Source organism: Macaca thibetana, chromosome 17 (assembly GCF_024542745.1).
Source record: "Macaca thibetana thibetana isolate TM-01 chromosome 17, ASM2454274v1, whole genome shotgun sequence".
In the NCBI taxonomy this organism is placed as follows: domain Eukaryota; kingdom Metazoa; phylum Chordata; class Mammalia; order Primates; family Cercopithecidae; genus Macaca; species Macaca thibetana.
Genome location: NC_065594.1, coordinates 21,554,763 through 21,581,686, shown reverse-complemented (window position 1 = coordinate 21,581,686; position 26,924 = coordinate 21,554,763). Strand labels below are relative to the sequence as shown.

At 40.6% G+C, this 26,924-nt stretch overlaps 2 protein-coding genes and 1 pseudogene across 9 annotated transcripts in view; 1 reads left to right on the top strand and 2 right to left on the bottom strand.

The window, feature by feature from the left end:
- DNAJC15 (DnaJ heat shock protein family (Hsp40) member C15) overlaps nt 1–26,924 on the bottom strand; it is a 354,888-nt gene that overhangs the window by 168,873 nt on the left and 159,091 nt on the right. The gene's annotated exons all lie outside the window — the stretch shown is intronic.
- EPSTI1 (epithelial stromal interaction 1) overlaps nt 1–26,924 on the top strand; it is a 225,984-nt gene that overhangs the window by 41,198 nt on the left and 157,862 nt on the right. The window lies entirely within an intron of this gene.
- LOC126940797 (palmitoyltransferase ZDHHC4-like) lies at nt 23,718–25,895 on the bottom strand (annotated as a pseudogene).

Sequence of the window (26,924 nt, the reverse complement as noted above, 5' to 3'; positions counted from 1 at the left end):
TTTACAGTCCTAGCTACAGAGTGCTGATTGGTGCATTTTATAATCCTCTTGTAAGACAGAAAAGTTCTCCAAGTCCCCACCTGACCCAGAAGTTCAGCTGGCTTCACCTCTCAACTTTGGTAGCCTAGAGTCACAAATGAGAACAAATGTCATTGTCCTATGACATACTAGTTTTACATCAGAAGAGGGAAGACCTACTTAGCAGTGAGGGGCCTTGGGCACAGGACTGGATAGTTGAATGGGTTCATTCTCTGGAGAGTTCTAAATACGGCAAAGTAAAGGATAAGAGATTCTTGAAGTTTTAAAAGACTTTAGAAGTTGTGCGTCCAACCTCCTTTCTTTTATAGTTCTAGCTTCTTGAGTCTTAGTAAAACAACTAAATACAGAAGATCAATCACTCTTTTTTCTGTAAAGAAAAAAAAACTTTGCCCTCAGCCACCCAGCCTACTGTCAGTGGAGCTTAATTCAATTACACGCACATTTCACTCTTGCTCTTTCTTCTGCTTGTTGTAAAAGTCCCAGGTAACCAAGAAAAAGAGAGGTTGGCTAAAAACGAGAAGGATCTCAAATTGATTTTTAAAGCCTATTGAGAAACACGAGAAGAGGTATATGCGTGAGGTTCTTCTTTGAAAGAGTATTGTGTTTTGAATTACTTTTGAAATTAAAAGACCAATAGCTCATGAAATAAGCAGCAATTGTATAGTTAGAAACATAAAAGAGATTTAGAAAAGATGGATCCTCTATATGACAAGTTTTTGTCATACCTTCTTAGAATCAGTTTGTGGTGGGAAAAAAACGTCTAGGAAAGCTCTTTGGATTTTTTTTTTTTTTTGAAACGGAGTCTCACTCTGTTGCTCAGGCTGGAGTGCAATGGCTCAATCTTGGCTCACTGCAACCTCCGCCTCCCGGATTCAAGTGATTTTCCTGCCTCAGCCTCCCAAGTAGCTGGGATTACAAGCGCATGCCACCACACCTGGTGAATTTTTGTATATTTGGTAGAGACGGGGTTTCACCACGTTGGCCAGGGTAGTCTCAAACTCCTGACCTCCAGTGATCCACTTGCCTTGGCCTCCCAAAGAGCTAGGATTGTGTGTTTTTTTTTTTTTTTTTTTTTGAGACGGAGTCTTGCTCTGTCGCCCAGGCTGGAGTGCAGTGGCGCGATCTCGGCTCACTGCAAGCTCCGCCTCCTGGGTTTACGCCATTCTCCTGCCTCAGCCTCCTGAGTAGCTGGGACTACAGGCGCCCGCCACCGCGCCCGGCTAATTTTTTGTATTTTTAGTAGAGACGGGGTTTCACCGTGGTCTCGATCTCCTGACCTTGTGATCCGCCCGCCTCGGCCTCCCAAAGTGCTGGGATTACAGGCGTGAGCCACCGCGCCCGGCCAGAGCTAGGATTACAAGTGTGAGCCACCGCGTCCAGCCAGCTCTTTGGATTTTTTTTTTTTTTTTTTTTTTTTTTTTTTTTTTTTTAGACGGAGTCTTGCTCTTTAGCCCGGGCTGGAGTGCAGTGGCCGGATCTCAGCTCACTGCAAGCTCCGCCTCCCGGGTTTACGCCATTCTCCTGCCTCAGCCTCCGGAGTAGCTGGGACTACAGGCGCCCGCCACCTCGCCCGGCTAGTTTTTTTTTGTATTTTTAGTAGAGACGGGGTTTCACGGTGTTAGCCAGGATGGTCTCGATCTCCTGACCTCGTGATCCGCCCGTCTCGGCCTCCCAAAGTGCTGGGATTACAGGCTTGAGCCACCGCGCCCGGCCTATCTCTTTGGATTTTTAACATCACAAAGGTTTTGCCAGACCAACCAGACTGCCTACCCCCACCTCCCAAATTAGTTTCTCCTGAAACTGTCAAACGAAGGAACACAAAATAGAAACACGCATAAGAAATTCTTTCAAACCAGTCAGTACTTTGCTAGCTTCCCCATGCTGCAATGTGTGATTCGCACAGCAGACCAGGAATGATACTGTTTTCTGTAGAGAGGGCAACCATGGACTTGAGCGGATTGTAAATCCAAGTTGCTGGAGAAAAAGCTCACGATAGCGACCTGGGGCACCACCATGAGAATCTTAATGTGCTCTTTCTTAACACCTTGTTCTTGACTTCGTTCATTTGCTTCTGATTATTTTTAGTGTTGTCAATTATTTAGCTAACAGGCAGAAAACTAGGCTTTTATTGACATCCAAAGGGGCTCTCCTGAGTGTAATAATGAAGGCAGTTTATCGAATGCCCGTGAGGTTGCTTTCTAATTGTACGCAGTAATCTGCCCGTGCAAGCTGGCTGAAAATACACAAGCAGATTGCACATGCAGATGGAGCACACAGGATGGTTTTTATGGAAGGACCTCTGGAATGTACTTTTGCAGTACTGTCTTTTCCCTAAAAATCGAATGACTGTGACTGTTTCAATGAGCGACTGAGAGCAGAACAGATGAATGGTGCATTAAGTCTGCTACTCTGGCTGGGGACAGACTCCAATTTCACAATTTAGAATTCGTTTTAGGATTCTTGAGCCTGAAAACAGGGTAGAAATCGGCCGTTAGCCTTGGTCTAAGTTTCAAGGTTATTTTTAGTCTCTGTAATTATTTACTACTTATAAAAATTCATGTGTGATACCTTTGGGTGGACTTTTCTATTAGGTAGAAGATGTGAAGTAACCGTTGATAAGCCTTTTTAAAAAAACAATCATAGGATTTTATGATTTCGGTTCTTTAAAACATGGGGTAAAATAAATCTCAGCATTTTAAATGTTAATTGGTAATTTGTTGTTGGTGGTGGTGGGGTGTAGTCATCTTTCCAATTGTGTTTTTTTGGATGAGTATTAAGACAGGTTTGAATTTTGAGCCTATTTAACCAGCTAGGGTAGGAAAATGAGTGAAGCAGGACAGATGCATTTTGTGTGTGGGTATTAGGAAAAAGTGTTCTTTTAAGAATTTTCTGGAGATGTAAGAATTGGCTACATTTTAAACATTAACAATTTAAAATTCATGTCTAATAACCACTTGATGACCAAAAAAGAAAGGTCTCTCTCTTCTGTTTTTTTTTTTTTTGAGATGGGGTCTCATTCTGTTGCCCAGGCTGGAGTGCAGTGGCTCAATCTCAGCTCACTGCAGCTTCTGCCTCCTGGGTTCAGATGATTTCTCCCACCTCAGCCTCCCAAGTAGCTGGGGCTATAGGCATGCACTACAATGCCCAGCTAATTTTTTGTATTTTTAGTAGAGATGGGGTTTCACCATATTGGCCAGACTGGTCTTGAACTCCTGACCTCTTGTGATCCACCTGCCTAGGCTGCCCAAAGTGCTGGGATTACAGGCATGAGCCACGTGCCTGGCTCAAAGCCTCTCTTTTCAACCCTTAAAAATAACAGATTCTCACTTATCTGTCCTTGATCTGGGAAAGACCTGGAAGGGGTAAGAGTGTCTCTATAGATGCAAATTTACCCCACAAAAGACAGCTTTACAGGGCCATTTCAAAATATGTCAAAGAAATATATTTTGGGGTAAAATATTTTTATTTCCTTCAGAGTCTGCTTTCTGTCATGTGATGCTGTACCAGAGTCAGGCTGGAATTTGGTATCTTATTGCCACAAAGAGTCTGTTAGGGCAGTCTAGGATGTCTATTTTAATGTACTGGTTAGTTGTGCCTAAACTCCAAAAGGGAGGGAGCATTTAGAACTTGGAATTTAGTTTCTCTTTTAGTTTTTCTTTCTGGAATTCACTTGGCTACAAGGGGATCCATTCAGTCTGTTGGGGGCGCTTGGGATTTTATTTTTTCTTTACACATTAAATGTAACAGATTATATATTCATATGGTTTTAAACTACAAAGTGCTTTGTTCTTTTAATCAAATAAAGTAATAAGAAGCTGCTCTGAGGCTGAGTGCTGTGGCTCATGCCTGTAATCCCAACACTTTGGAAGGCCAACATGGGTGGATTACCTGAGGTCAGGAGTTCGAGACCAGCTTGGGCAACGTAGGGAGACCTCATCTCTACAAAAAATACAAAAATTTGCTGGGGGTGGTGGTGCATGCCTGTAGTCCCATCTTCTTGGGAAGCTGAGGTGGGAGGATCGCTTGAGGCCAGGAATTTGAGGTTACAGTGAGCTATGATCATGCCACTGCACTCCAGCCTGAACAACAGAGCAAGACCTTGTCTCACCAAAAAAAAAAAAAAAAAAAAAAAGCCACTCTGGAGTTCCTGCAGAGAGCTTGGTGAGAATCGGAGCATGGCCACTTCCTCCATGGCCCTCCCAGGAAAGCTGGGGTCCAAGGACAAGCGAACCTCTGCCCTGCAGGCACCTGGAGCCCTTGCCATGGCTGTGCACCAGCAGGGCCCAGGCCTTGATGCAGAGGAGGACCCCTCTCTCCACTCCACCTCTTTGACCATCAGGCAGCTGCCTCTGGTCAGCCCAGACCCAGCTGGCTGCTGGGCCTCCTGGCCTAACCCCGCCTGGCCTAGATGAAGCCTTCAGGATGCAGCCCCTTTGGGTGGCACTGGTGTGTGGGGTGGGAAGCCTGGCAGCTGTGGGAACACCGTGGAGAGAGCGCTGTGGGGTGAGGCCTGGAAGGCAGGTCTGCAGATGGACCCGACTCTGCCACCTCCGTAGGCCTAGAACCCTGCACGACCGAGGCCTGGGGTGACCACTCTGTCCCAGTTGGGTGATGCCTGCCTCATTCTTGATGACAATGGACCAAGCAAGGCCTTAGTGGTCCAGAAGGTGAGCAGAGCCCTGACGGATGAAACTGCTAGAATCCACCAGGCGGGGTTGATCTCCCATCTACCATACCTTCATATCAGAAGAGAAATGGTAGGATAATAAGCCACATTTGGGCAACTGGAAGGACCAGGACCCACTGGTCTTTGGAGAGATGTACTGGCCCTGTATAGAAGACCTGTGTATGTAATAGGAAAAACTGCTCTCAACTGACCTCCCCAAACTTTTAAAAGAACGCTTGCTACATCTGGCCCTTCTAGATGTAAAGAGGTTTTGCTAAATTATGATAAAAGAGTCATAAAATCACACATCTTGCAAATGCTCACTTCTTAAAAAAATCATAGAAAATGTCTTCTGGAATGACTTTTTGAAATGGATTTGTGAGACCACCTCTGCAAGTGACATCGGGATGACATGTCCACATTTGTTCAGTGGGTAAGAGGACTTGGGGTGGAAGACCTGAGAAGGAGGAGGAGAAGGCTCCGTGCCAGAATGATCATATTTAGGAGACATTTTCATATTTTAACCATTGCTTTGTGTGTGTATTTTATTCCTCACTACTGTATACATGGTTGACAATATTAAGTACTTTTTTTTACTTTTGTTTGGAAATGTCTGGGTTTTCTTCTGGATGTTCTGAAGTGCCTGATATGTGTTAAAAGTACAGGTAGTAAAATAACACATTTTGTGAATATCTTTTTGTTGACATTCATATGAAATGTTTTTAGTGGGGACTGGCCAAACCACCTCTTCAGTAATACAACGTTGTGTTTCAGGGGAGGAGGGAGGAGGTGGAGGTGCAAAGAGCTCGGTGCCCATGTGCCCATAGTGAGGCAAGAGTAACCATTGTCCTTATGTCTGTGAGTGTTGTTTTACTTATCTGTGTTTACAGTGTATATAAAGCACTGGTCCCCAACCTTTTTGGCCCAGGGAACTGGCTTTGTGGAAGGCAATTTTTCCGTGAATGGGGCAAGGGGGATGGTTTTGGGATGAAACTGTTCCACCTCAGATCATCAGGCATTCGTTGGATTCTCATAAGGAGATGTAACCCAGATCCTTCACATGCGCAGTTCACAAAGGGTTTCTGCTCCTATGAGATTCTAATACCGCTGCTGTTCCGACAGGAGGTGGTGCTTGGGTGGTACTGCCCACTCACTCCTGCTGTGGGCCCAGTTCCTAACAGGCCACAGACCAGTACCCATCTGGCCCGGGGGTTCGGAACCCCTGACATAAAGTACAACCGAGTCCTAATTTATAACATCCAGTCCCTCTAGATGTTAAAGAGGTTGCCTGTGTATGGCAAAAGTAGAGTTTGTAGACTAATATATTGTATAAATTCTGTTTTACAATTCCTAGGAAATACTGTCTTCGGAAAATTTGAGCATTATTGAGTTGATGGGGAAGGAAAGAGTTCTGGTCCAGAATGTTCATAGTTTGAAAGCATTTTCAAATGATAACTATCCTTATATGTGTGCAGTTTATTCAAGACTACTGTATATGTAGTAGACAAATTAACCCCTTATCTAAAATATTTAGGCTATCTAGATGTTTAGAAGTGCCAGTTAAATGTTAAATGTAGAAGTAGTAAAACATTGCTTTTTAAATATATTTTTGCTACATTGGATAGGAAATATCTTCTTTTGTAAATGAATTGATAAATCATCTCTGAGCAGTATACTACTATCCATACTTGTACAGTGTTTTAGGGCAGGTGGGAAGGAAGGAATTGCAAAAGGTAAAATGCTAGCGTTTATATTTGGATATTTTCAGCACCATTTTCTGTATGTTTAGTGCGTTTAGTTTTGCTATGTGTATAGGGTATATAATGGACAAATGAGTCCTAATTTTGCAACATCTAAAGAGGTGCCAGTACATGAGAAAGTACCTGGTAAAACCAGTACATTCCAGATACTTTGTTTTGAGATTCATAGGAAAGCTTGTCTTCTGTAAGTCACTTCTGGATATGAATTTGTTCAACCATCTCTAAGCATTATACATGGTCTATACTTGTCAACAGCATTGAAGGCAGAGGGAAGGAAGTAAGGAGGGAATGGTTCAAGGCCCAAATGGTCATATTTAGAAGATGCCTGAGATTCTAATCATTGTTATGTGTGTACAATTTTATTCAACAGTGCCGTGTACATATTGGATAATTCTTATATGAAATATCTAGTCTTTCTGTATACTTAGAAGTGTGTGGTATGTTTAAAAGTAGGACTACTAGAATAATGCTTTTTGTAAATAGCTTTTATTATTTTTTTTTGTTACTGAGACGGAGTCTCGCTCTGTCGCCCAGGCTGGAGTGCAGTGGCCGGATCTCAGCTCACTGCAAGCTCCGCCTCCCGGGTTCACGCCATTCTCCTGCCTCAGCCTCCCAAGTAGCTGGGACTACAGGCACCTGCCACCTCGCCCGGCTAGTTTTTTGTATTTTTTTTAGTAGAGATGGGGTTTCACTGTGTTAGCCAGGCTGGTCTCGATCTCCTGACCTCGTTATCCGCCCGTCTCGGCCTCCCAAAGTGCTGGGATTACAGGCTTGAGCCACCGCACCGGCCTGTAAATAGCTTTTAAAAACAAATGGGAAATACTGTCTTCAGAAGTGGAATTGTTAAACCACCTCTGTGAACAGTATACTACTCTCAGTACTTGTTTGTTGGGTTGAGGGGGGTGGGAGGGAAGAAGTTGCAAAAGGTGTTTTGCTTTGCTAGTACATACTAGAAAATTTCAGCTAATCCGTCGCCCTGCATGATATGTACATGTCATTTAACTTTGCTGTACTTTATGTATTGTGTACATACTGGACAAATGGGTTCTTATTTCATATCTAGTCTCTACAGTGGAAAACTTAAGTCCTATTTAAAATAGCTAGTCATTCGAGATGTTTAAAAAGGCACAACACGTTAAAAGTAGAAGACAAAAGTAACACCCATTAGGTATTTTTTGTTGTTGTTATTTCACAGGAGTGGTTGCATTTGGGAACAGTGTCATTGAGCTTGGTGTTTTTGGAGAGTGTGCTGACTGTTCATTGGATGGTGGCAGGTGCGGGGAGGAGCAAGTATGCTGAGAGAAGCTGTGAGTTAGATTAGTTCAGATTATCTAACCATTGTTGTACATGTGCATTTTAATTAATATTGGTGTGTTTCAAAGGAGAAACAAGTCCTAATGCTAAAAGTTTGTTAAAAGTAGAGGTAGTAAAATAATTCCTTTTCAAATGTCCTTTTGTTAGTTTTTAGGAAGTCCTGTCTTCTGGGAGTGACCTTTCTTAACCTGCCTCTTGGAGCTAGACGTCGTTCTGTACTTAGTCACTAGAATGGTGGAAGAGGGTGAAAGAAAGGGCTTTTGCTAGTATCTCCATATATAGAAGAATGTCTTGGATTATAACCATAGGTCTATATGTGCATTTTTAGTAAAGTACCTGTGTTTATTGTGGACCAAGTTAATTATTTTGCAATATCTAAGCTTTATAGATGTCCTGAGGTAACAATGTATGATAAAAAGTAGAGCTAGTGAATTAGCCAATTTGTACTTTTTTTTTTTTTTTTTTGGTTATAATTGATAAAAAAAAGATGCATGTCGGCCGGGCGCGGTGGCTCAAGCCTGTAATCCCAGCACTTTGGGAGGCCAAGACGGGCGGATAACGAGGTCAGGAGATCGAGACCAGCCTGGCTAACATGGTGAAACCCTGTCTCTACTAAAAAAAATACAAAAAACTAGCCGGGTGAGGTGGCGGGCGCCTGTAGTCCCAGCTACTTGGGAGGCTGAGGCAGGAGAATGGCATAAACCCGGGAGGCGGAGCTTGCAGTGAGCTGAGATCCGGCCACTGCACTCCAGCCTGGGCGACAGAGCGAGACTCCGTCTCAAAAAAAAAAAAAAAAAAAAGATGCATGTTGGACATGGAATTGTTAAACCACTTCTGAGCAGTGTAGGTCAGGGCTTGTTCTTTAAGTTGGCAGCAGAGGGGTAGAACGAAATAAAAAGGGAGAGATGCATGCAAATGTGTTCATATTTACGTTTTGTTGCTAGCCATTGAGGTAGCTGTATCTCTTTTGGTCGTATTACAGGAATACATTAAGTAATTAAATGGAAACATACCAATCTTGCTAATATTTTAATGTAGATCTGATAATTTTCCTAGAAACATTATGCTTAATATACTCTGTTGCTTTATGTTTCATTTTAAATTCAGCATTAAGGGAATGCTGTATTTTAATTGGAACACTGCCAATACATTTATCTAGAGGCCTGTGTCCATTTTTGTCTTCTGTGAAACTTTTGTCTCAAGAAAGGTGTGATTACATTCTTTTTTCTTTATTATTATTATTGTACTTGTAAGTTCTAGGGTACATGTGCACAATGTGCAGGTTTGTTATATATGTATACATGTGCCATGTTGGTGTGCTGCACCCATTAACTTGTCATTTACATGAGGTATATCTCCTAATGCTATCCCTCCCCCCAACACCCACCCCACAACAGGCACTGGTGTGTGGTGTTTCCCACCCTGTGTCCAAGTGTCCTCATTGTTCAACTCCCACTTATGAGTGAGAACATGCAGTGTTTGGTTTTCTGTCCTTGCGATAGTTTGCTCAGAATGATGGTTTGCTCAGAATGATGGTTTCATCCATGTCCCTACAAAGGACATGAACGCATCCTTTTTTATGGCTGCATAGTATTCCATGGTGTATATGTGCCACATTTTCTTAATCCAGTCTGTCACTGATGGACATTTGGGTTGGTTCCAAGTCTTTGCTATTGTGAATAGTGCCACAATAAACATACATGTGCATGTGTCTTTATAGCAGCATGATTTATAATCCTTTGGGCATATACCCAGTAATGGGATGGCTGGGTCAAATGGTATCTAGTTCTAGATCCTTGAGGAATCGCCACACTGTCTTCCACAATGGTTGAACTAGTTTACAGTCCCACCAATAGTGCAAAAGTGTTCCTATTTCTCCACATCCTCTCCAGCACCTGTTGTTTCCTGATTTTTTAATGATTGCCATTCTAACTGGTGTGAGATGGTATCTCATTGTGGTTTTGATTTGCATTTCTCTGATGGCTAGTGATGATGGGCATTTTTTCATGTGTCTTTGGCTGCATAAATGTCTTCTTTTGAGAAGTATCTGTTCATATATTTTGCCTACTTTTTGTTGGGGTTGTTTCATTTTTTCTTATAAATTTGTTCTTTGTAGATTCTGGATATTAGCCCTTTGTCAAATGGGTAGATTGCAAAAATTTTCTCTCATTCTGTAGGTTGCCTGTTGTCTCTGATGGTAGTTTTCTTTTGCTGTGCAGAGGCTCTTTAGTTTAATTAGATCCCATTTCTCAATTGTGGCTTTTGTTGCTGTTGCTTTCGGTGTTTTAGACATGAAGTCCTTGCCCATGCCTATGTCCTGAGTGGTATTGCCTAGGTTTTCTTCTAGGGTTTTTATGGTTTTGGGTCTGACATTGAAGTCTTTAATCCATCTTGAATTAAATTGGTATAAGGTGCAAGGAAGAGATCCAGTTTCAGCTTTCTACATATGGCTAGTCAGTTTTCCCAGCACCATTTATTAAATAGGGAATCCTTTCCCCATTTCTTGTTTTTGTCAGGTTTGTCAAAGATCAGATGGTTTAGATGTGTGGTATTATTTCTGAGGGCTCTGTTCTGTTCCATTGGTCTATATCTCTATTTTGGTACCAGTACCATGCTGTTTTGGTTACTGTACCCTTGTAGTATAGTTTGAAGTCAGGTAGCATGATGCCTCCAGCTTTGTTCTTTTGGCTTAGGATTGTCTTGGCAATGCAGGATCTTTTTTGGTTCCATATGAACTTTAAAGTAGTATTTTCCAATTCTGTGAAGAAAGTCATTGGTATCTTGATGGGGATGGTATTGAGTCTATAAATTACCTTGGGCAGTATGGCCATTTTCACGATATTGATTCTTCCTATCCATGAGCATGGAATGTTCTTCCATTTGTTTGTGTCCTGTTTTATTTTGTTGAGCAGTGGTTTGTAGTTCTCCTTGAAGAGGTCCTTCACATCTCTTGTAAGTTGGATTCCTAGGTATTTTATTCTTTTTGAAGCAATTGTGAATGGGAGTTCATTCATGATTTGGCCCTCTGTTTGTCTGTTATTGGTGTATAGGAATACTTGTGATTTTTGCATATTGATTTTGTATCCTGAGGCTTTGCTGAAGTTGCTTATCAGCTTAAGGAGATTTTGGGCTGAGATGATGGAGTTTTCTAAATATACAATCATATCATCTGCAAACAGGGGCGATTTGACTTCCTCTTTTTCTAATTGAATACCCTTTATTTCTTTCTCCTACCTGATTGCCCTAGCCAGAACTTCCAACACTATGTTGAATAGGAGTGGTGAGAGCGGGCATCCCTGTCTTGTGCCAGTTTTCAAAGGGAATGCTTCCCGTTTTTGCCCATTCAGTATGATATTGGCTATGGGTTTGTCATAAATAGCTCTTATTATTTTGAGATACGTCTCATCGATATGTAATTTATTGAGAGTTTTTAGCATGAAGGGCTGTTGAATTTTGTCAAAGGCCTTTTCTGCATCTATTGAGATAATCATGTGGTTTTTGTCTTTGGTTCTGTTTATATGCTGGATTACATTTATTGATTTGTGTATGTTGAACCAGCCTTGCATCCCAGGGATGAAGCCCACTTGATCGTGGTGGATAAACTTTTTGATGTGCTGCTGGATTCAGTTTCTCAGTATTTTATTGAGGATTTTTGCATGAACGTTCATCAGGGATATTGATCTAAAATTCTCCATTTTTGTTGTATCTCTGTCAGGGTTTGGTATCAGGATGATGATGGCCTCATAAAATGAATTAGGGAGGATTCCCTCTTTATCAATTGGAATACTTTCAGAAGGAATGGTACCAACTCCTCCTTGTACTTCTGGTAGAATTCAGCTGTGAATTTGTCTGGTCCTGGACTTTTCATGGTTGGTAGGCTATTAATTATTGCCTCAATTTCAGAGCCTGCTGTTGGTCTATTCAGGGAATCAACTTCTTCCTGGTTTAGTCTTGGGAGAGTGTAAGTGTCCAGGAAATTATCCATTTCTTCTAGGTTTTCTAGTTTATTTGCATAGAGGTGTTTATAGTATTCTCTGATGGTAGTTTGTATTTCTGCTGCCCCCAGAGGTGGAGTCTACAGAGGCAGACAGGCCTCCTTGAGATGCAGTGGGCTCCACCTGGTTTGAGATTCCTGGCTGCTTTGTTTACCTACGGAAGCTTCAGTAATGGTGGGCGCCCCTCCCCCAGCCTTGCTGCAGCCTTGCAGTTCGATCTCAGACTGCTGTGCTAGCAGTGAGCAAGGCTTCGTGGGCGGGCGTGGGACCCTCTGAGCCAGGTGTGGGATAGAATCTCGTGGTGTGCTGTTTGCTAAGACCGTTGGAAAAGCACAGTATTAGGGTGGGAGTGACCTGATTTTCCAGGTGCTGTCTGTCACGGCTTCCCTTGGCTGGGAAAGGGAATTCCCTGACCCCTCGCGCTTCCTGGGTGAGTTGATGCCTCGCCCTGCTTCGGCTCATAGTCCGTGGGCTGCACCCACTGTCCTGCACCCACTGTCCGACAAGCCCCAGTGAGATGAAGCTGGTACTCCAGTTGGAAATGCAGAAATCACCTGTCTTCTGCATCACTCACGCTGGGAGCTGTAGACTGGAGCTCTTCCTATTCAGCCATCTTAGAAGCTCCACCTACATTCTTTTTTCTTTTTTCTAACAGATAGAGTTCGTGTAGTGTATTTTTGGTTATCAAAATACTTATATAACTTTGGGGTTTTCAATTGGTAAATCTTCATGGTATGAAAAAGCATGATACATAAGATCTCAATCCTATAAAATTGGATATTGTTTCTGTATACACACAGGACCTAGAAGGACATGTCAAACTTACAACTGCTTGTGCTTGTGGATGACTTTGTTCTTTGCTTCTTGTGTTTTTTTTAGTTTACTTTTAAAGAAGAAAGATTATTTTAAAAGCTTGAAAAACACCTGCTAAGTAATTTTGAACCTGTGGAATGTCAGGCTCAATATTTGGAACATTTCATATAGGCTTTTTTTCATTTAATTTTCAGATTAACCCTATTAGGGATGTATCATCTCCATTTTATAGGTGGAGGCTTGGATAATTAAAATTTCCCAAAGTCACAGAGACAGTAAGTGATGCAACTAAATCTAGGTCTTTAGATTTTTGGGGGTTAGGGAAAATAGGTAATTGAGAGGCATAATATGTACTTTGAAGGTCAGGAATATCTGAGTAGGGTGTAGGGGTGGTGAGCACTGTAGAAACACAGGCTACCTGTGGAGAGGACTGCTGGAGAGGGTAGGACAGACAGCTCAGAGAGAAAGACTTGGTCAGTTGACTTCTATTTCTTCCTGCCAAGATCTAGATTTTGCTAGAATAGGCAAAAGTAAAGCTGAGGAAATGTGTCTGCTTTCTCTGTGATCAGCATATATGGAAGACCTCCTCTTCCCAGGCCCAACATGGATTAGTACCATAATTAAACTTACTGTAGGATAGATGGGCTTTTGTGACCTCTCCTGGCTGCACTCGATTCCTGGGTACCATTTCCAGCATTATTTCTAGGGGAGAAGGGGCTCAGTTGTAAAAATCTCAGTTGGAAAAGCTCTTGGAACCAAGCCGATTCCAAAATAGGGCCTTCCTGTTTCTAAATTGCCTTGTACCACCTTGAGCTCAGCCTGTCGATTATAATATTGGGAAGTTTTCTTCATTTTTGCCATTGAAACCGTGCATCTTTTTTACTTTCATGTGAATAATAGTATGATTAGTTCCTATGGGGCACATCTTCATCTTTTTTAGTCTCCTGGAGCTGAGAATCCAGGCAAGTCTGCTGAATATGCACACATAGGCACCAAGTTTGCTTTCCAATATGCTCACAAAACTTCTAATGCCCTTCATGGGAGCTTCTGAAAGACACTTAAGGGCTCAGTTGATCCCTTATCCATATGGTAGGCTTAAATCCAACCTTGAATTTTATAATCCAGGTAAGGTGAATAGAAAGTCATCCTATTCATAACTTTCCATCTTATGCTAATAAAGTGAACTTATAGATACAAAAATCTCATATCTATTTTGTTCAGAATAAGACTGAACAGCTTATGAAAAATCTGGTCAGAGGAATTCCTACCTATTGAATGTAAAATTACGTTGATGGTTAAAACCATGTCAAAATCTCTACCCACTATCAATTCTCCCTGCAGATATCCTAGTGTATGTTACCTCATTTTCATTCCCACTGCCACTGCCCTGATGTATTATCACATGCCACTTGAATCATGGCCTGTGTCTTTTGTGATTCCTTGTCTCCCCCGAGCTACTGCAATGACTTTGTTACTATCTTTGCAAACAGTCTCTTCATTGTCTTACATGTTTTGTCAAGTTTAGTTTTCTAAAACACAGCTTTGTTCATGTCACTCTACTGGTCGAACAGATTTGATTATCTCCTATTCCTGCTGCCTATAAAATGAATTCCAGACTCCTTAGCCACACCATGGCGAACCATGGGCCATCTTAGATATCAGAAAGGACTTATAGCATTTGAGTCTGTGTCATGTTGATGTGGTTTGGCTGTGTCCCCACCCATATCTCATCTTGAATTGTAGCTCCCATAATTCCCATGTGTTGTGGGAGGGACCTGGTCGGAGGTAATAGAATCATGGGAGTGGATCTTTGCCATTGATGTTCTTGTGATACTGAATACGTCTTATGAGATCTGGTGGTTTTATAAAGGGCAGTTCCCCTGCACCCACTCTCTCTTGCCTGCTGCCATGTAAGATGTGTCTTTGCTCCTCCTTCATTTTCCGCCATGATTGTGAGGCCTCCCCAGCCATGTGGAACTGTGAGTCAATTAAACCTCTTTTTCTTTATAAGTTACCCAGTCTCAGGTATGTCTTTATTAGCAGTGTGAGAATGGACTAATACATAGGTGATTTAGGGGAAGGTTTAAGGAAGCAGAGCTTTGCTCTGTATTGAATGTTATCAGGAAGCAGGGGTAGGTCTATGATGAGGTATCTTAATCAATCCCATCTAGAAGGAAGGAAGACCAGAGTGAGACTCACGCTGTAATTGATAAAAAAGCAGCAGTCACTCATATTAGCCATAATTTTGGGATGTTTGGTTACTCTTGTAGTTTGTACAAGGTCCATGTATTTTTCTGTGTTCAGACATGTTATAGAGTGATCTTGTTTTCGTTATGAGCTATTATAGTCACAGTGACCTCTTCTGATGTTGACATTATGTGACATTGGTTTCTTTAAACAGGAGAACACCAAGGCCTAGCTGTGAGTGCCAGACCAGTTTATTTTTTATTTTTATTTTTAATTATACTTTAATTTCTGAGATACATGTGAAGAATGTGCAGGTTTGTTACATAGGTATACACGTGCCATGGTGGTTTGCTGCACCCGTCAATTCGTCATCTATATTAGGTATTTCTCCTAATGCTGTCCCTCCCCTAGCCCCCCACCCCATTACAGGCCCTGGTGTGTGATATTCCCCTCCCTGTGTCCATGTGTTCTCATTGTTCAACTCCCACTTATGAATGAGAACATGCGATGTTTGGTTTTCTGTTCCTGTGTTAGTTTTCTGAGAATGATGGTTTCCAGCTTTATTCATGTCTCTGCAAAGCACATGAACTCATCCTTTTTTTTATGTCTGCATAGTATTCCATGGTATATATATGCCACATTTTCTTTATCCAGCCTAACATTGATGGGCATTTGGGTTGGTTCCAAGTCTTTGCTATTGTGAACAATGCTGCAATAAATATATGTGTGCATGTGTCTTTATAGTAGAATGATTTATAATCCTTTGGGTATATACCCAGTATTTGGATTGCTGGGTCAAATGATATTTCCGTTTCTAGATCCTTAAAGAATCACCACACTGTCTTCTACAATGGTTGAACTAACTTACACTCCCACCAACAGTGTAAAAGTGTTCTTGTTTCTCCACATCCTCTCCAGTGACTGTTTTTTCCTGACTTTTTAATGATTGCCATTCTAACTGGCATGAGATGGTATCTCATTGTGATTTTGATTTACATTTCTCTAATGACCAATGATAGTGAGCTTTTATTCATAAAAGCTCATTGTTTGTTTGTTGGCTGCATCATTATTTGTTGGCTGCATATATGTCTTCTTTTGAGAAGTGTCTGTTCGTATGCTTTGCCCACTTTTTGATGGGGTTGTTTTTTTTCTTGTAAATTTGTTTAAATTCTTTGTAGATGCTGATTATTAGCCCTTTGTCAGGTGGATAGATTGCAACAATTTTCTCCCGTTCTGTAGGTTGGCCAGGCCAGTTTTTGTCTTTCTCTGTAGGCAATTAATAATTGGTAAAAAATAAAAGTTGACTAGTTCCTTTTTTACAAAATAGTTTCACTTGGTTTTCTTATCACTGGAACCTAGTACCATCCATGTTTTCCTTTTGGGAGGGCAGGGTATCTGGGGGTTAGACTGCCTGAGTTTAAATTACAACATTTTTCCTCATTAATAGAACATTATTTAACCTCTTGGGGCCTTGTTTCCTCACATATAGCCTGGGGTAGGGGGTAACAATAGCTGCTAACTCAGAAGAAGATTAATTGATACAATGCACATAAGAGATCTAGGATAGTGTTTGGAAAGAGATGCTGAATACAGTGTGACTCCATCAAGGACAGCAGAGGAAAAAGTGAGGGAAAGTGAGCAGCCAACTTCAGTCTTTACCCCCAATGATAGAGCCTGAGAACCTCTTCTTGATGCATAAGATTCACTAAGAAGGCCCTGGGGCCCAGAAAGTACTCCTGGTAAACATACTATACCTGGGGAAATATGTGGTCCCCATCCTGGAGACAAGCCATCTGCATAGCCAACTTCATCACTTCTATGTGAGCTCTAAGAGGCTTATTTTAAAAATTACATGAAAATGAACTCTAGTTGAACAAATAATAAATCCAAGAAAGAGGAAGGCATAGATACCAGAACAATTGTGAACAAAGAAGACAGTGACATTTGTGGTCAAATATATGCTTGTTTTTCTGTTTAAATAATAATCAACAGGATCTAATTAAAATCATGGAGGATTTTAGCACTAGAAGAGGCACAAGGAAGAGACAGGGATATGAACTACAATACATTTTTTTCCTTTGTTGCATGAGTGAATGTTAGATATTGATATCAATTCCAGAGATTCATAGAAAAATAAATGTTCTTATTATGTTTAATTATGTGCTAATTATATGTACAAATTAGGATAACAACACAAAAACATGTAAGTATAATACAACAAATAAAAATGTGATCATCAATTTCTGCCTTTACAATAAAAGGCAGAAAAGAAGGTGGAATTTTCCAATAAAAAGTAACAAAAAAGCAAAATATTAAGTCCAACAAGTCAGCATTCACAAAAAAGGTATACAGGCTAAATTATCTTATTAGAAAAAAAGCTCTTGGATTGCCCAAAAATATACAAATCTAGCTATATTTGATTACACAGGATATCTATAAATCAAGAGTTGAAAACAAAGTTATACACCTAAATGCTACCAAAAGAAGCAATATTAGTATGAGACAAATTGAATTCAAGGTGAAAAACATTCAACATGATAAAAGATATTTTATGCAGATAAAATATATAATCCAAAGGAAAATGCAAGTCAAAAATCTTTATCAAAATAGATTTGAAATACATATGACAAAAACTATTTGTCTCGAATATAGACTATGGATTTGCCAAATTTTCCTTTTATTTAACTAATTCTCCATAGAAATTAACAGACCAAGTGAACCAAAAAACTCTGTAAGGGAAGGAGGATTTGAATAACAATGCTAAGCATAATTGTATAGACATAAAATGTTGTACCCAATCTGTGAAAACAAATATTCTTCATCAATACTGACTTTAAAAAGACTGACTAAAATCTCCCACAAAATTGGCCTTCTTCAAGGCCCCAAAGACTCTTGGTAACCTCCAAAAAACCCCCAAATCCTAGAAAGCCACAGTCCCTGAGAAAAACGTAGTAAAATTAGAAATTAAGGAATATGAAATTATGAAGTCTTTTTACTTAAAAAATTTTTTACTGTTCTTTTTTTTTCCCCCCAGTGTCTTGCTCTGTCACCCAGGCTAGAGTACAGTGGCATGACCATGGTTTGCTGTAGCCTTGACCTCCTGGACTTGAGCAATCCTCCCACCTCAGCCTCCCAAGTAGGAGGACTCTGGGTGTGCACCACTAGGCCCCACTAAGTTTTTAATTAAAAAATTTAGACTTTCTTTAAAAATGACTATTGGGGAAAAATTAAAACAAAAACTGAAATTACTTTGAGATAAAAAGACTAAAAACTTTAAAGCCTGTTGGAATAACAAAGTGTTATTGGCATTGTAGTTAATCTATGAATTGATTCATTGAATGCTATAGAGAATCTAAAAGTAGACCCATGTTTATATAAAAATTCAGTATTTAGGACTTTAGCTATGAATGAAAGTATTTCTTTCAAACCAATGTCAAAAGAATAGACAGTTTGACAATTTGTATTGATTCAACACAATAAAAATGTAATGAAGGATGATTTTATACTTTGGGAGTAGAAACTCCTTTTTAAGCAATAATCAAATCTCAGAAGCCATAAAGAGAGACCATAGATTTAAGTACATAAAAATTTTAAAATCTGTCATACAAGATATAATGAAGAACGTTTTAAGCAAATAATAATCTAGGAAAAAATGTTTGCCCCAAACAAAATGGATAAAGGCTTAATTTCACAAAGAATGTTTATAGGATAATAAGAAAATAACAACTCAAAAATTGGCAAATTACTTGAACAAGCAGTTAAAAGAAAATAGGAATCAAAATATTCAGCTTCACTAATGATTAGGGAAACACAAATATAGATTTTATTATACAGTGGCAAAAATGTCAATGGACTGATAATACTTTATATTAGGAAAGGAGCTTTCATTTATTCAACAACGAGCATGAGTCAGGTGTGGTAGCACGTGCCTGCAGTCCTGGCTACTTGGGAGGCTGAGGCAGGTGGATCACTTGAGCCAGGAGTTTGAGGCTGCAGTGAGTTATGTTCACACCACTGCACTCCAGGCTGGGTGACTCAGGGGAGACCCTATCACTTAAAAACCCCAAACAGAAAAATCCTCTAAACCGATAAGCTCCTAGTGTGTGTCAAGCACTATATTAGGTTCTAGGCATGTATTTGTGAGTAAAGCAACTATGGCTTCATGAGCAAGTGTGGAAATTAATAGACAAGTTAACAAAGAACTGTGTAGGATAACTGTGTAGGATTCGAACAATTCCTATGAAGAAACATAGTGTTAGAGATAGGGTAAGTGATTGAGCATAATGGGACTGGGAAGGGAAAATCTCCTTAGCGTGATAGGTAGGACCTGACTTTCCAAGAAAATGACATTTGAACTGGAGACAAAAGGATGAGAAGGAACCAGCCATACAGAGAACCAGAAAGAAAGTTCTAGGCTGAGGCAATGGCATATAGGGTACTCGGCAACCTGAAAGGAAGCTGGTGTGTATGGGCTGAAGTGAAAAAAAGAGATCACGAAGTTGACAAGGCAGGCAGGAGCTAGGCAGGTCAAGTGGACCACATGGGCCATGGCACAGAGTCTGCATTTTTTTCAAGCCACAAGGATAACCTGTAGAAGATTTTTATTTTTCAGAAAGAAATGACTACTCTGGTTGCTGTGTTGTGAATAGATTTGAGAAGGCAAGAGAAGAAATGGAGAAACTACTAAAGATGTTACTGTAGTAGTCCAGATAAGAGTTGGTGGTGGCTCAGCTTAAGTGATGTCAGTGCAGAGAAAAGTACAGGCATGCCTTGTTTTATTGGACTTGGCTTTATTGCACCTCACAGTTAATCCATTTTTAAAATCTTATAAATTGTCAGTTTGTGGCAACCCTGTGTTGAGCAAGCCTATTGGTGCCATTTTTCCACTTTGGGTCATAGTGTCACATTTTGGTAATCTGTGCAATATTTCAAACCTTTTCATTATGATGACATCTGATTTGGTGATCAGTGATCAGTGATCTTTGTTGTTACTATTGTAATTGTTTTGGGGATCCACAAATGACAGTGAATTTAATCAATAAATGTTGCATGTGTTCTGACTGCTCCCCTGACTGGCTGTTCCCCTGTCTATCTCTCTCTCCTCTTGGGGTCTTCCTATTACCTGAGACACAACAATACTGAAACTAGGCCGATTAATAACCCTACCATGGCCCCTAAGCATTCAAGTAAAAGGAAATATCACACATGTCTCATTTTAAATCAAAAGCTAGAAATGACTAAGTTCAGTGTGGAGGCGTGTTGAAAACCAAGATAGGCCAAAAGCTAGACCCCTTGCACTTGTTAGCCAAGTTGTGAATGCAAAAGAAAAGTTCTCAAAGGAAATTAAAAATGCTACTCCAGTGAACATGTGAATGATAAGTAGGCAAACTAGCTGTATTGCTAATATGGAGAAAGTTCAAGTGGTCAGGATAGAACATCAGACCAGCCAAAACGTTCCCTTAAGTCAAAGCCTAAGCTAGAGTAAGGCCCTAACACTCTTTATTTCTATGAAAGCTGAGAGAGAGATGAGGAAGCTGCAGAAGAAAAGTTAGAAACTAGCAGAGGTTGGTTCATGAGGTTTAAGGAAAAGCCTGCTCCATAATATAAACTTGCAATGTGAAGTAGAATGTGCTGATGTAGAAACTGCAAGATATCCAGAAGATCTAGTTAAGATCACTGATGAAGATGTGTATGCTAAACAACAGATTTTTTTTTTTTTTTGACAGAGTCTTGCTTTGTCTCCCAGGCTGGAGTGCAGTGGTGCCATCTCAGCTCACTGCAACCTCTGCCTCCCAGGTTCAAGTGATTCTCCTGCCTCAGTCTCCTGAGTTGCTGGGATTACAGGCACCCACCACCATGCCCGGCTAATTTCTTGTATTTTTAGTAGAGATGGGGTTTCACCATATTAGCCAGGCTTGTCTTGAACTCCTGACCTCAGGTGATCTGCCCACCTCAGCCTCCCAAAGTGCTGAGATTACAGGGGTTGAGCCACAGATTTTTAATGTAGATGAAATGGCCTTCTATTGGAAGAAAATGCCATCTAGGACTTTCATATGTAGAGAGGAGACGTCAATACCTACTTCAAAGGACAGGCTAACTTTTGTTAGGGGCTAATGCAGATAGTGACTTTAAGTTGAAGCCAATGCTCATTTGCCATTCTGAAAATCCTAGGGCCCTTAAAAAAGTGTGCTAAATTGTGTGTATGCTCTATGAATGGAATAACAGAGCCTAGATGGCAGCATCTCTGTTTACAACATGGTTTACTGAATATTTTAAGCCCGCTAATAAGACCTGCTCAGAAGAAAAAGTTCCTTTCAAAATATCGCTGCTCATTGACAATGCACCTAATCACCCATGAAAACAACATTAATTTCCTTGTATATTTCCCAGGCCTTTAAAGTTAGCATATCTAAACTTAAACTTTTGATATTTTTTCTTCCCAAACGTTGGTTCTAATACCTATTAGGATATTTGGCAGTATTTCTAAACCAAATATCAAAACGAAGAACCAAGGTTTGGGAAGAAGAATATCAAAAGTTCAAGGACAGACATGCTAAGTTTGAGATGCCTGGAAGATATACAAGGAGATTAATGTTTTCATGCCTGCCAATGCAGTCTCCATTCTGCAGCCTGTGGATCAAGGAAGAAATTTGATGTTCACATCTTATTTAAGAAATCGATTTTTAGGCCGGGCGCGGTGGCTCAAGCCTGTAATCCCAGCACTTTGGGAGGCCGAGACGGGTGGATCACGAGGTCAGGAAATCGAGACCGTCCTGGCTAACACGGTGAAACCCCGTCTCTACTAAAAAATACAAAAAACTAGCCGGGCGCGGTGGCGGCGCCTGTAGTCCCAGCTACCCGGGAGGCTGAGGCAGGAGAATGGCGTGAACCCGGGAGGCGGAGCTTGCAGTGAGCTGAGATCCGGCCACTGCACTCCAGCCCGGGCGACAGAGCGAGACTCTGTCTCAAAAAAAAAAAAAAAAAAAAAAAAGAAATCGATTTTTTTAAGGCTATAGATGGTGATTTTTCTGATGGATCTGGGCAAACTAAACTGAAAATCTTCTAGAAGGGATTTACCATTCTAGATGCCATCAAGAACACTTGTGATTCATGGGAGGAGGTCAAAATATCAACATTAACCGGAATATGGAACAGGTTGATCCCAGCCCTCATGGATGACATTGATGGACTCAAAACTTCAGTGGAGGAAGTCACTGCAGATGTGGAAATAGCAAGAGAACTAGAATTAGAAGTGGAATCTGAAGATGTGAATGAATTGTTGCAATCTTAGGATCAAACATCAATGGATGAGGAGTTGCTTTTTGTGGATGAGCAAAGAAAAGGATTTGTTGAGATGGGAACTACTCCTGATGAAGATGCTGTGAACATTGACGAAATGACTTAAAATTTAGAATATTGTATAAACCTAGCTGATAAAGTGGTGGCAGGGTTTAAGAGATTGACTTCCATTTTGAATGAAGTTCTGTTATGGGTAAAATGCTGTCAAACAGCATTGCATGCTACACACAAATCTTTCATGAAAGAAACAGTCAATTGATGTGGCAAACTTCAATGTCTTATTTTAAGAAATTGCCACAGCAACTCTGGCCTTTAGCAACTACCACCCTGATTAGTCAGCAGGTATCAACAAGAGCCTCCACCAGCAAAAATATTACAACTCACCCAAGGCTCAGATGTTAGCACTTTTTTAGCAATAAAGTATTTTTAAATTAAGGTATACATTTTTAAAGACATAGTGCTGTTGCACACCTAACAGACTACAATATAGTGTAAACCCAACTTTTATATGAATGGAAAACAAAAACATTTGTGTGACTCAATTTATTGCAATGTTTGATTTGCTTTTTTGTAGTGGTCTAGAAGCAAACTCACAGTATCTCTGACATATGACTATACCTACATATTGTATGTAAGTTCAACAGGACATATTGATATTGGGGATGAAGAAGAAGAATCAAGGATGACTCCCAAGTTTCTGACTTGAAGTATTGGAGGTGTAGTTATGCCATATATTGAGATGGGGGCTACTAGGTGAAAACCAAGGTTTGGGAAGAAAAAATCAAGAGTTTAAGTTAAGTTTAAGCTTATATATTTAGAAGAATATCAAGAGTTTAAGTTTGAGATGATTTGGAGATATCAAATGGGCAGTTGTACACATGAATTTGGTCTCACTGAGCAGATGTGTGGGAAACATAAATTTAGGAATTATTAGCATGTAAATATAAAGCCATGAAAATGGATAAAGTCACTTAAGATGAAATTGCAGGTTTGAGAAGAGGGCCCAGGACCAAATACAGAGGAGCTCTATCATGTAGAGTTCAGGTAGATACTAAAGGACATCTGAGAGGTTGGGCAAATCAAGAGTGTAGTATCATGGAAAACAGGACAGACATGTTTCCGAAAGGAGAAATTAGTGAATTCTCCACCAGTGTTGAAAGGTCAGATGAGAGGAGGACCAGTGACAATGGCTGTGATCTTGACAGGAATGATTTGGGCATGATGATGGGGCTAGAGCTTGATTGAATTGGACTCATGAGTAAATGGAGATATGGGAATAGATTTGGCATTTAGCAGTAACTCTTGAATAATTTGAAAGTGAGAACAATGAAATGAGGCAGTAACTGGATGAGGCTGTGGAATCAAAAGTTTTCTTAATGGGTCATGTTTGTATGCTGATAGAAATGATCCAGGAGAGGAGGGGAAGACTAGACACAAGGGGAAGACTAGACACTAGAAAGATTATATGAATAGGTTCCTGAGTATACGTAACCAATGCTTAATGATTAGTCAATGATTAAAAGGAGAGTACTTCCCTTTAATTAAGGAAGCACTCTTTACATTTTTGTTAAAGGAAGATAGGTACAGATATAGGAAGACTTAAAGATTTTGTGTTGACAAGATGAAATACTTATTTCTCTATTCTCAATGAAGTATGAGAAGATTGTCAGCTGAGAACTGAGAACAAACAAAAGGTACAGGAGAAGAATTAATGAGTGGGCTGGGCATGGTGGCTCATGCCTGTAATCCCAGCACTTAGGGAGGCTGAGGCAGGTGAATCACTTGGGGTCAGGAGTTTGAGACCAACCTGTCTCTACTAAAAATACAAAAAATTAGCCGGGTATGGTGGCAGGTGCCCATAATCTCAGCTACTCAGGAGGCTAAGGCGGGAGAATCACTTGAACCCAGGAGGCGGAGGTTCAGTGAGCCGAGATCACGTCATTACACTCCAGCCTGGGCAACAGGAGCAAAACTCCATCTCAAAAAAAAAAAAAAAAAAAAAAAAAAAAAAAGAATTTATGAGTGAAATGGAGTAGTAGAATTCAGTAGGATGAAGCTAGAGTTAATGGACTTCATTTGAAGCCAGTCTACGTCACCACTGCATCCTTCTTCATACCTCCCATCCCAAAACACCAAATATGTTATTTTTCTCAACTTTATTTATTTATTTGTTTGTTTGTTTGTTTGTTCTGGTGCAGACTCAGAGAAAACAGATAGTTGGCTTGATCTAAGTTTGAGATTTTTCCAGACATATATGATGGAAGCAGGGAGAAGAAGAAGAAAGGAATTTGTAAGGGAAAGATTTAAAAATTGGACTATGGGCTCTAAGCTGCACAAGAATTAAAATAGATGGGAACTGATGGTTAGAAAGAGGTGGGGAATCAGTGGTTTAGAAATCCCAGAGAGACTGGAATGTTGTTATATTGATAGTACTTGAAAGAACATGGAATGACAGAAAGTTGTGTTCAGGAATGGAATTTATCAGACAGTTTGGAGAGAGGACATTTTTTCATGACAACAATGACAAGGGTACGGCCCTGGCAGTATGGCTGAGGTAGAGTGAAGAAGAGTTACTGGAGACCAAGAAATCAAGAAACACAGCTTGTGGTTGGGGAGAGCACATAAGATATCCATGTTAACAGTAGTCAAGATAAGGAGGAAGGCTGAAGGGTTTTTTAAAAATAAATAAATGCATACTATATTTAAAAGGCAGTAATACTCTTTCCATTCTTCTTTCTTCTTTCTCTCATAGTATGGAATGGCAGGTAGAAAGATCTCTCAAAGGTTGCTCCAGAGCCCATGGGAGTGAATGTTCTGGTAGATTTAGGGCTTTCCTGATGGGGTCAGACCGTGAGGGGGCAATGCTGGCATGGGACCCAGTCACCTCTGTACCACTCATTAGCAGTCTGGTTGGTGGCAACCAGGTACAGAGCAAAGCACTCAGGAGGAAGCTCAGGACCATTACAACATCCTCCCCAACCACAACCCCAGCATGAAGACAATTGTTGGAAAGGTCCGGAACAGGTACTGAATAAGAAAAATCAAGTCTATAAACTGGAAGTGTCTGAGGTCATCAGTGTAAGTCTAGTGCAAATCCAACAATACCACCAAGTTGACCAGAAACGCATTGCTCACAATGGCCATGGCAGCAGCCGAGGTCATCAACATCAAGAGGTAGATGAGAACGTATTAATAACTGGTGTTCCAAGCCCAGATGCAGTTGTTCACCCAAACCCAATGATGATCAAAACGGTGCACACACTGCAGTCAGTGCTTAGATCGAGCTGGTGTTCGTAAATCATAAGTAGAGCACCTCACCTCTTTAGAAACATCACTTCATTGAATTTATAAACTTGAAGAAATAATTCACTTGCTTTTGTTATAATGCCAGAATCAGTTACACAAGTTAGGGTGGAAATAAACGGGTCTACAATCAGAAGCAGATAGGGCAGAAGAAGGTAATACAGGAGAACTAGCTTTTGATGGTAGCCAGGTATTTCCCAGGTATATTCAGCATTCACCATCCCTTGCAAGACCAGGTGAAGGATAATGAAGGTATGGTTTCATGTATGGGAAATGTAATGAAGCAATCTTTACATGGCTTTCTGAAGACATTCTGGAATTATACAGGAAAATATCTGTGCTCCTGCCCTGACCAGGCATTTCAAATCATGGGTTTTCTAGCAAAAAACAGGTCACAACATAACCAACTGGCACCAAAGCCAGTAGAGCAGGAAGAAAACCAGGAAGTCCATGCTGTGGGGTATTCCTCTTGTTTGGATGATTTTCAGCCAGCAGCTCTGGCGTTCCTCCTTCCAACATTCACAGAGAATTCAAAAAGCAGCTCCTCTTGGGCAGCAGTGTCTGCCTGACATGGCGAGTAGCACCCAAAGCTGCAGGACATGGTTCCTTCAGGAGGCTGGGTCTGGCACCAGCCTTGACCAATTGCCAATTACATGATGCCCACGCCTCCTGGGTGCACCAAAGGCTGAAATCTTAAACAAATGAGAGATGGTTGACCAGAAGGTTGAAGGATGACAATGGCAAAGAGGATGGTATATTCTGTGTTGTGGGAACTACAGGAGCAAACATGTTTTGCAGGTGATGGGGGAAGTAATGGTCTGGAAGTAGATTGGGAGCAAACAGGATGTCTGCTTCACTTTCAGGCACCAAGGAATATGTATATGAGAAGTAAAATAGCTCCATATCCGGCGGTCGGAGGAAGTACTCTTCTCAAGAGGTGGTCAGGTTTCAGACAATGTGGGAAAGTGAGGCCGACTCTTTTTTTTTTTTTAATTTTTTATGTTGAAATAATTTCCAACTTAAAGGTACAAAAATAGTAGAAAAATGGTTTCCAATAAAACCTTCATCTAGCTAACATTAATATCTTATATAGCCATAGTACAATGATCAAAATCAGAAAATTAACATTGGTACAGTACTATTAATATAAACTACAGACCTTATTCACATTCCATCAGTTTCCCTCCAGTGCTTCTTTTCTATTTCAGGATCCAATTCAGGATCACATAAAACACCCAGTCACTATGATTCCTTAATTTCCTCCAATATGTGACAGTACCTCATTTTTTTCCCTTCTCTTTCATGAACTTAACACTTTCAGTGGGTATTGGATAATTACTTTGTAGAATGTCCCCCAATTTGGGTTTGTTTGATGTTTTCTCATGAATAGCTTGAAGTTATAATTTCCAACAAGAAAATTACAGAAGTGATGCCGTGTCCTTCTCAGTGCATCACGTCAGAGGGTACATGATGGTCAGTATCCTTATCACTGGTGATATTTACTTGGATCATTTGGTGAGGTGGTCTCCACTGTTGAGTTATTGTTTT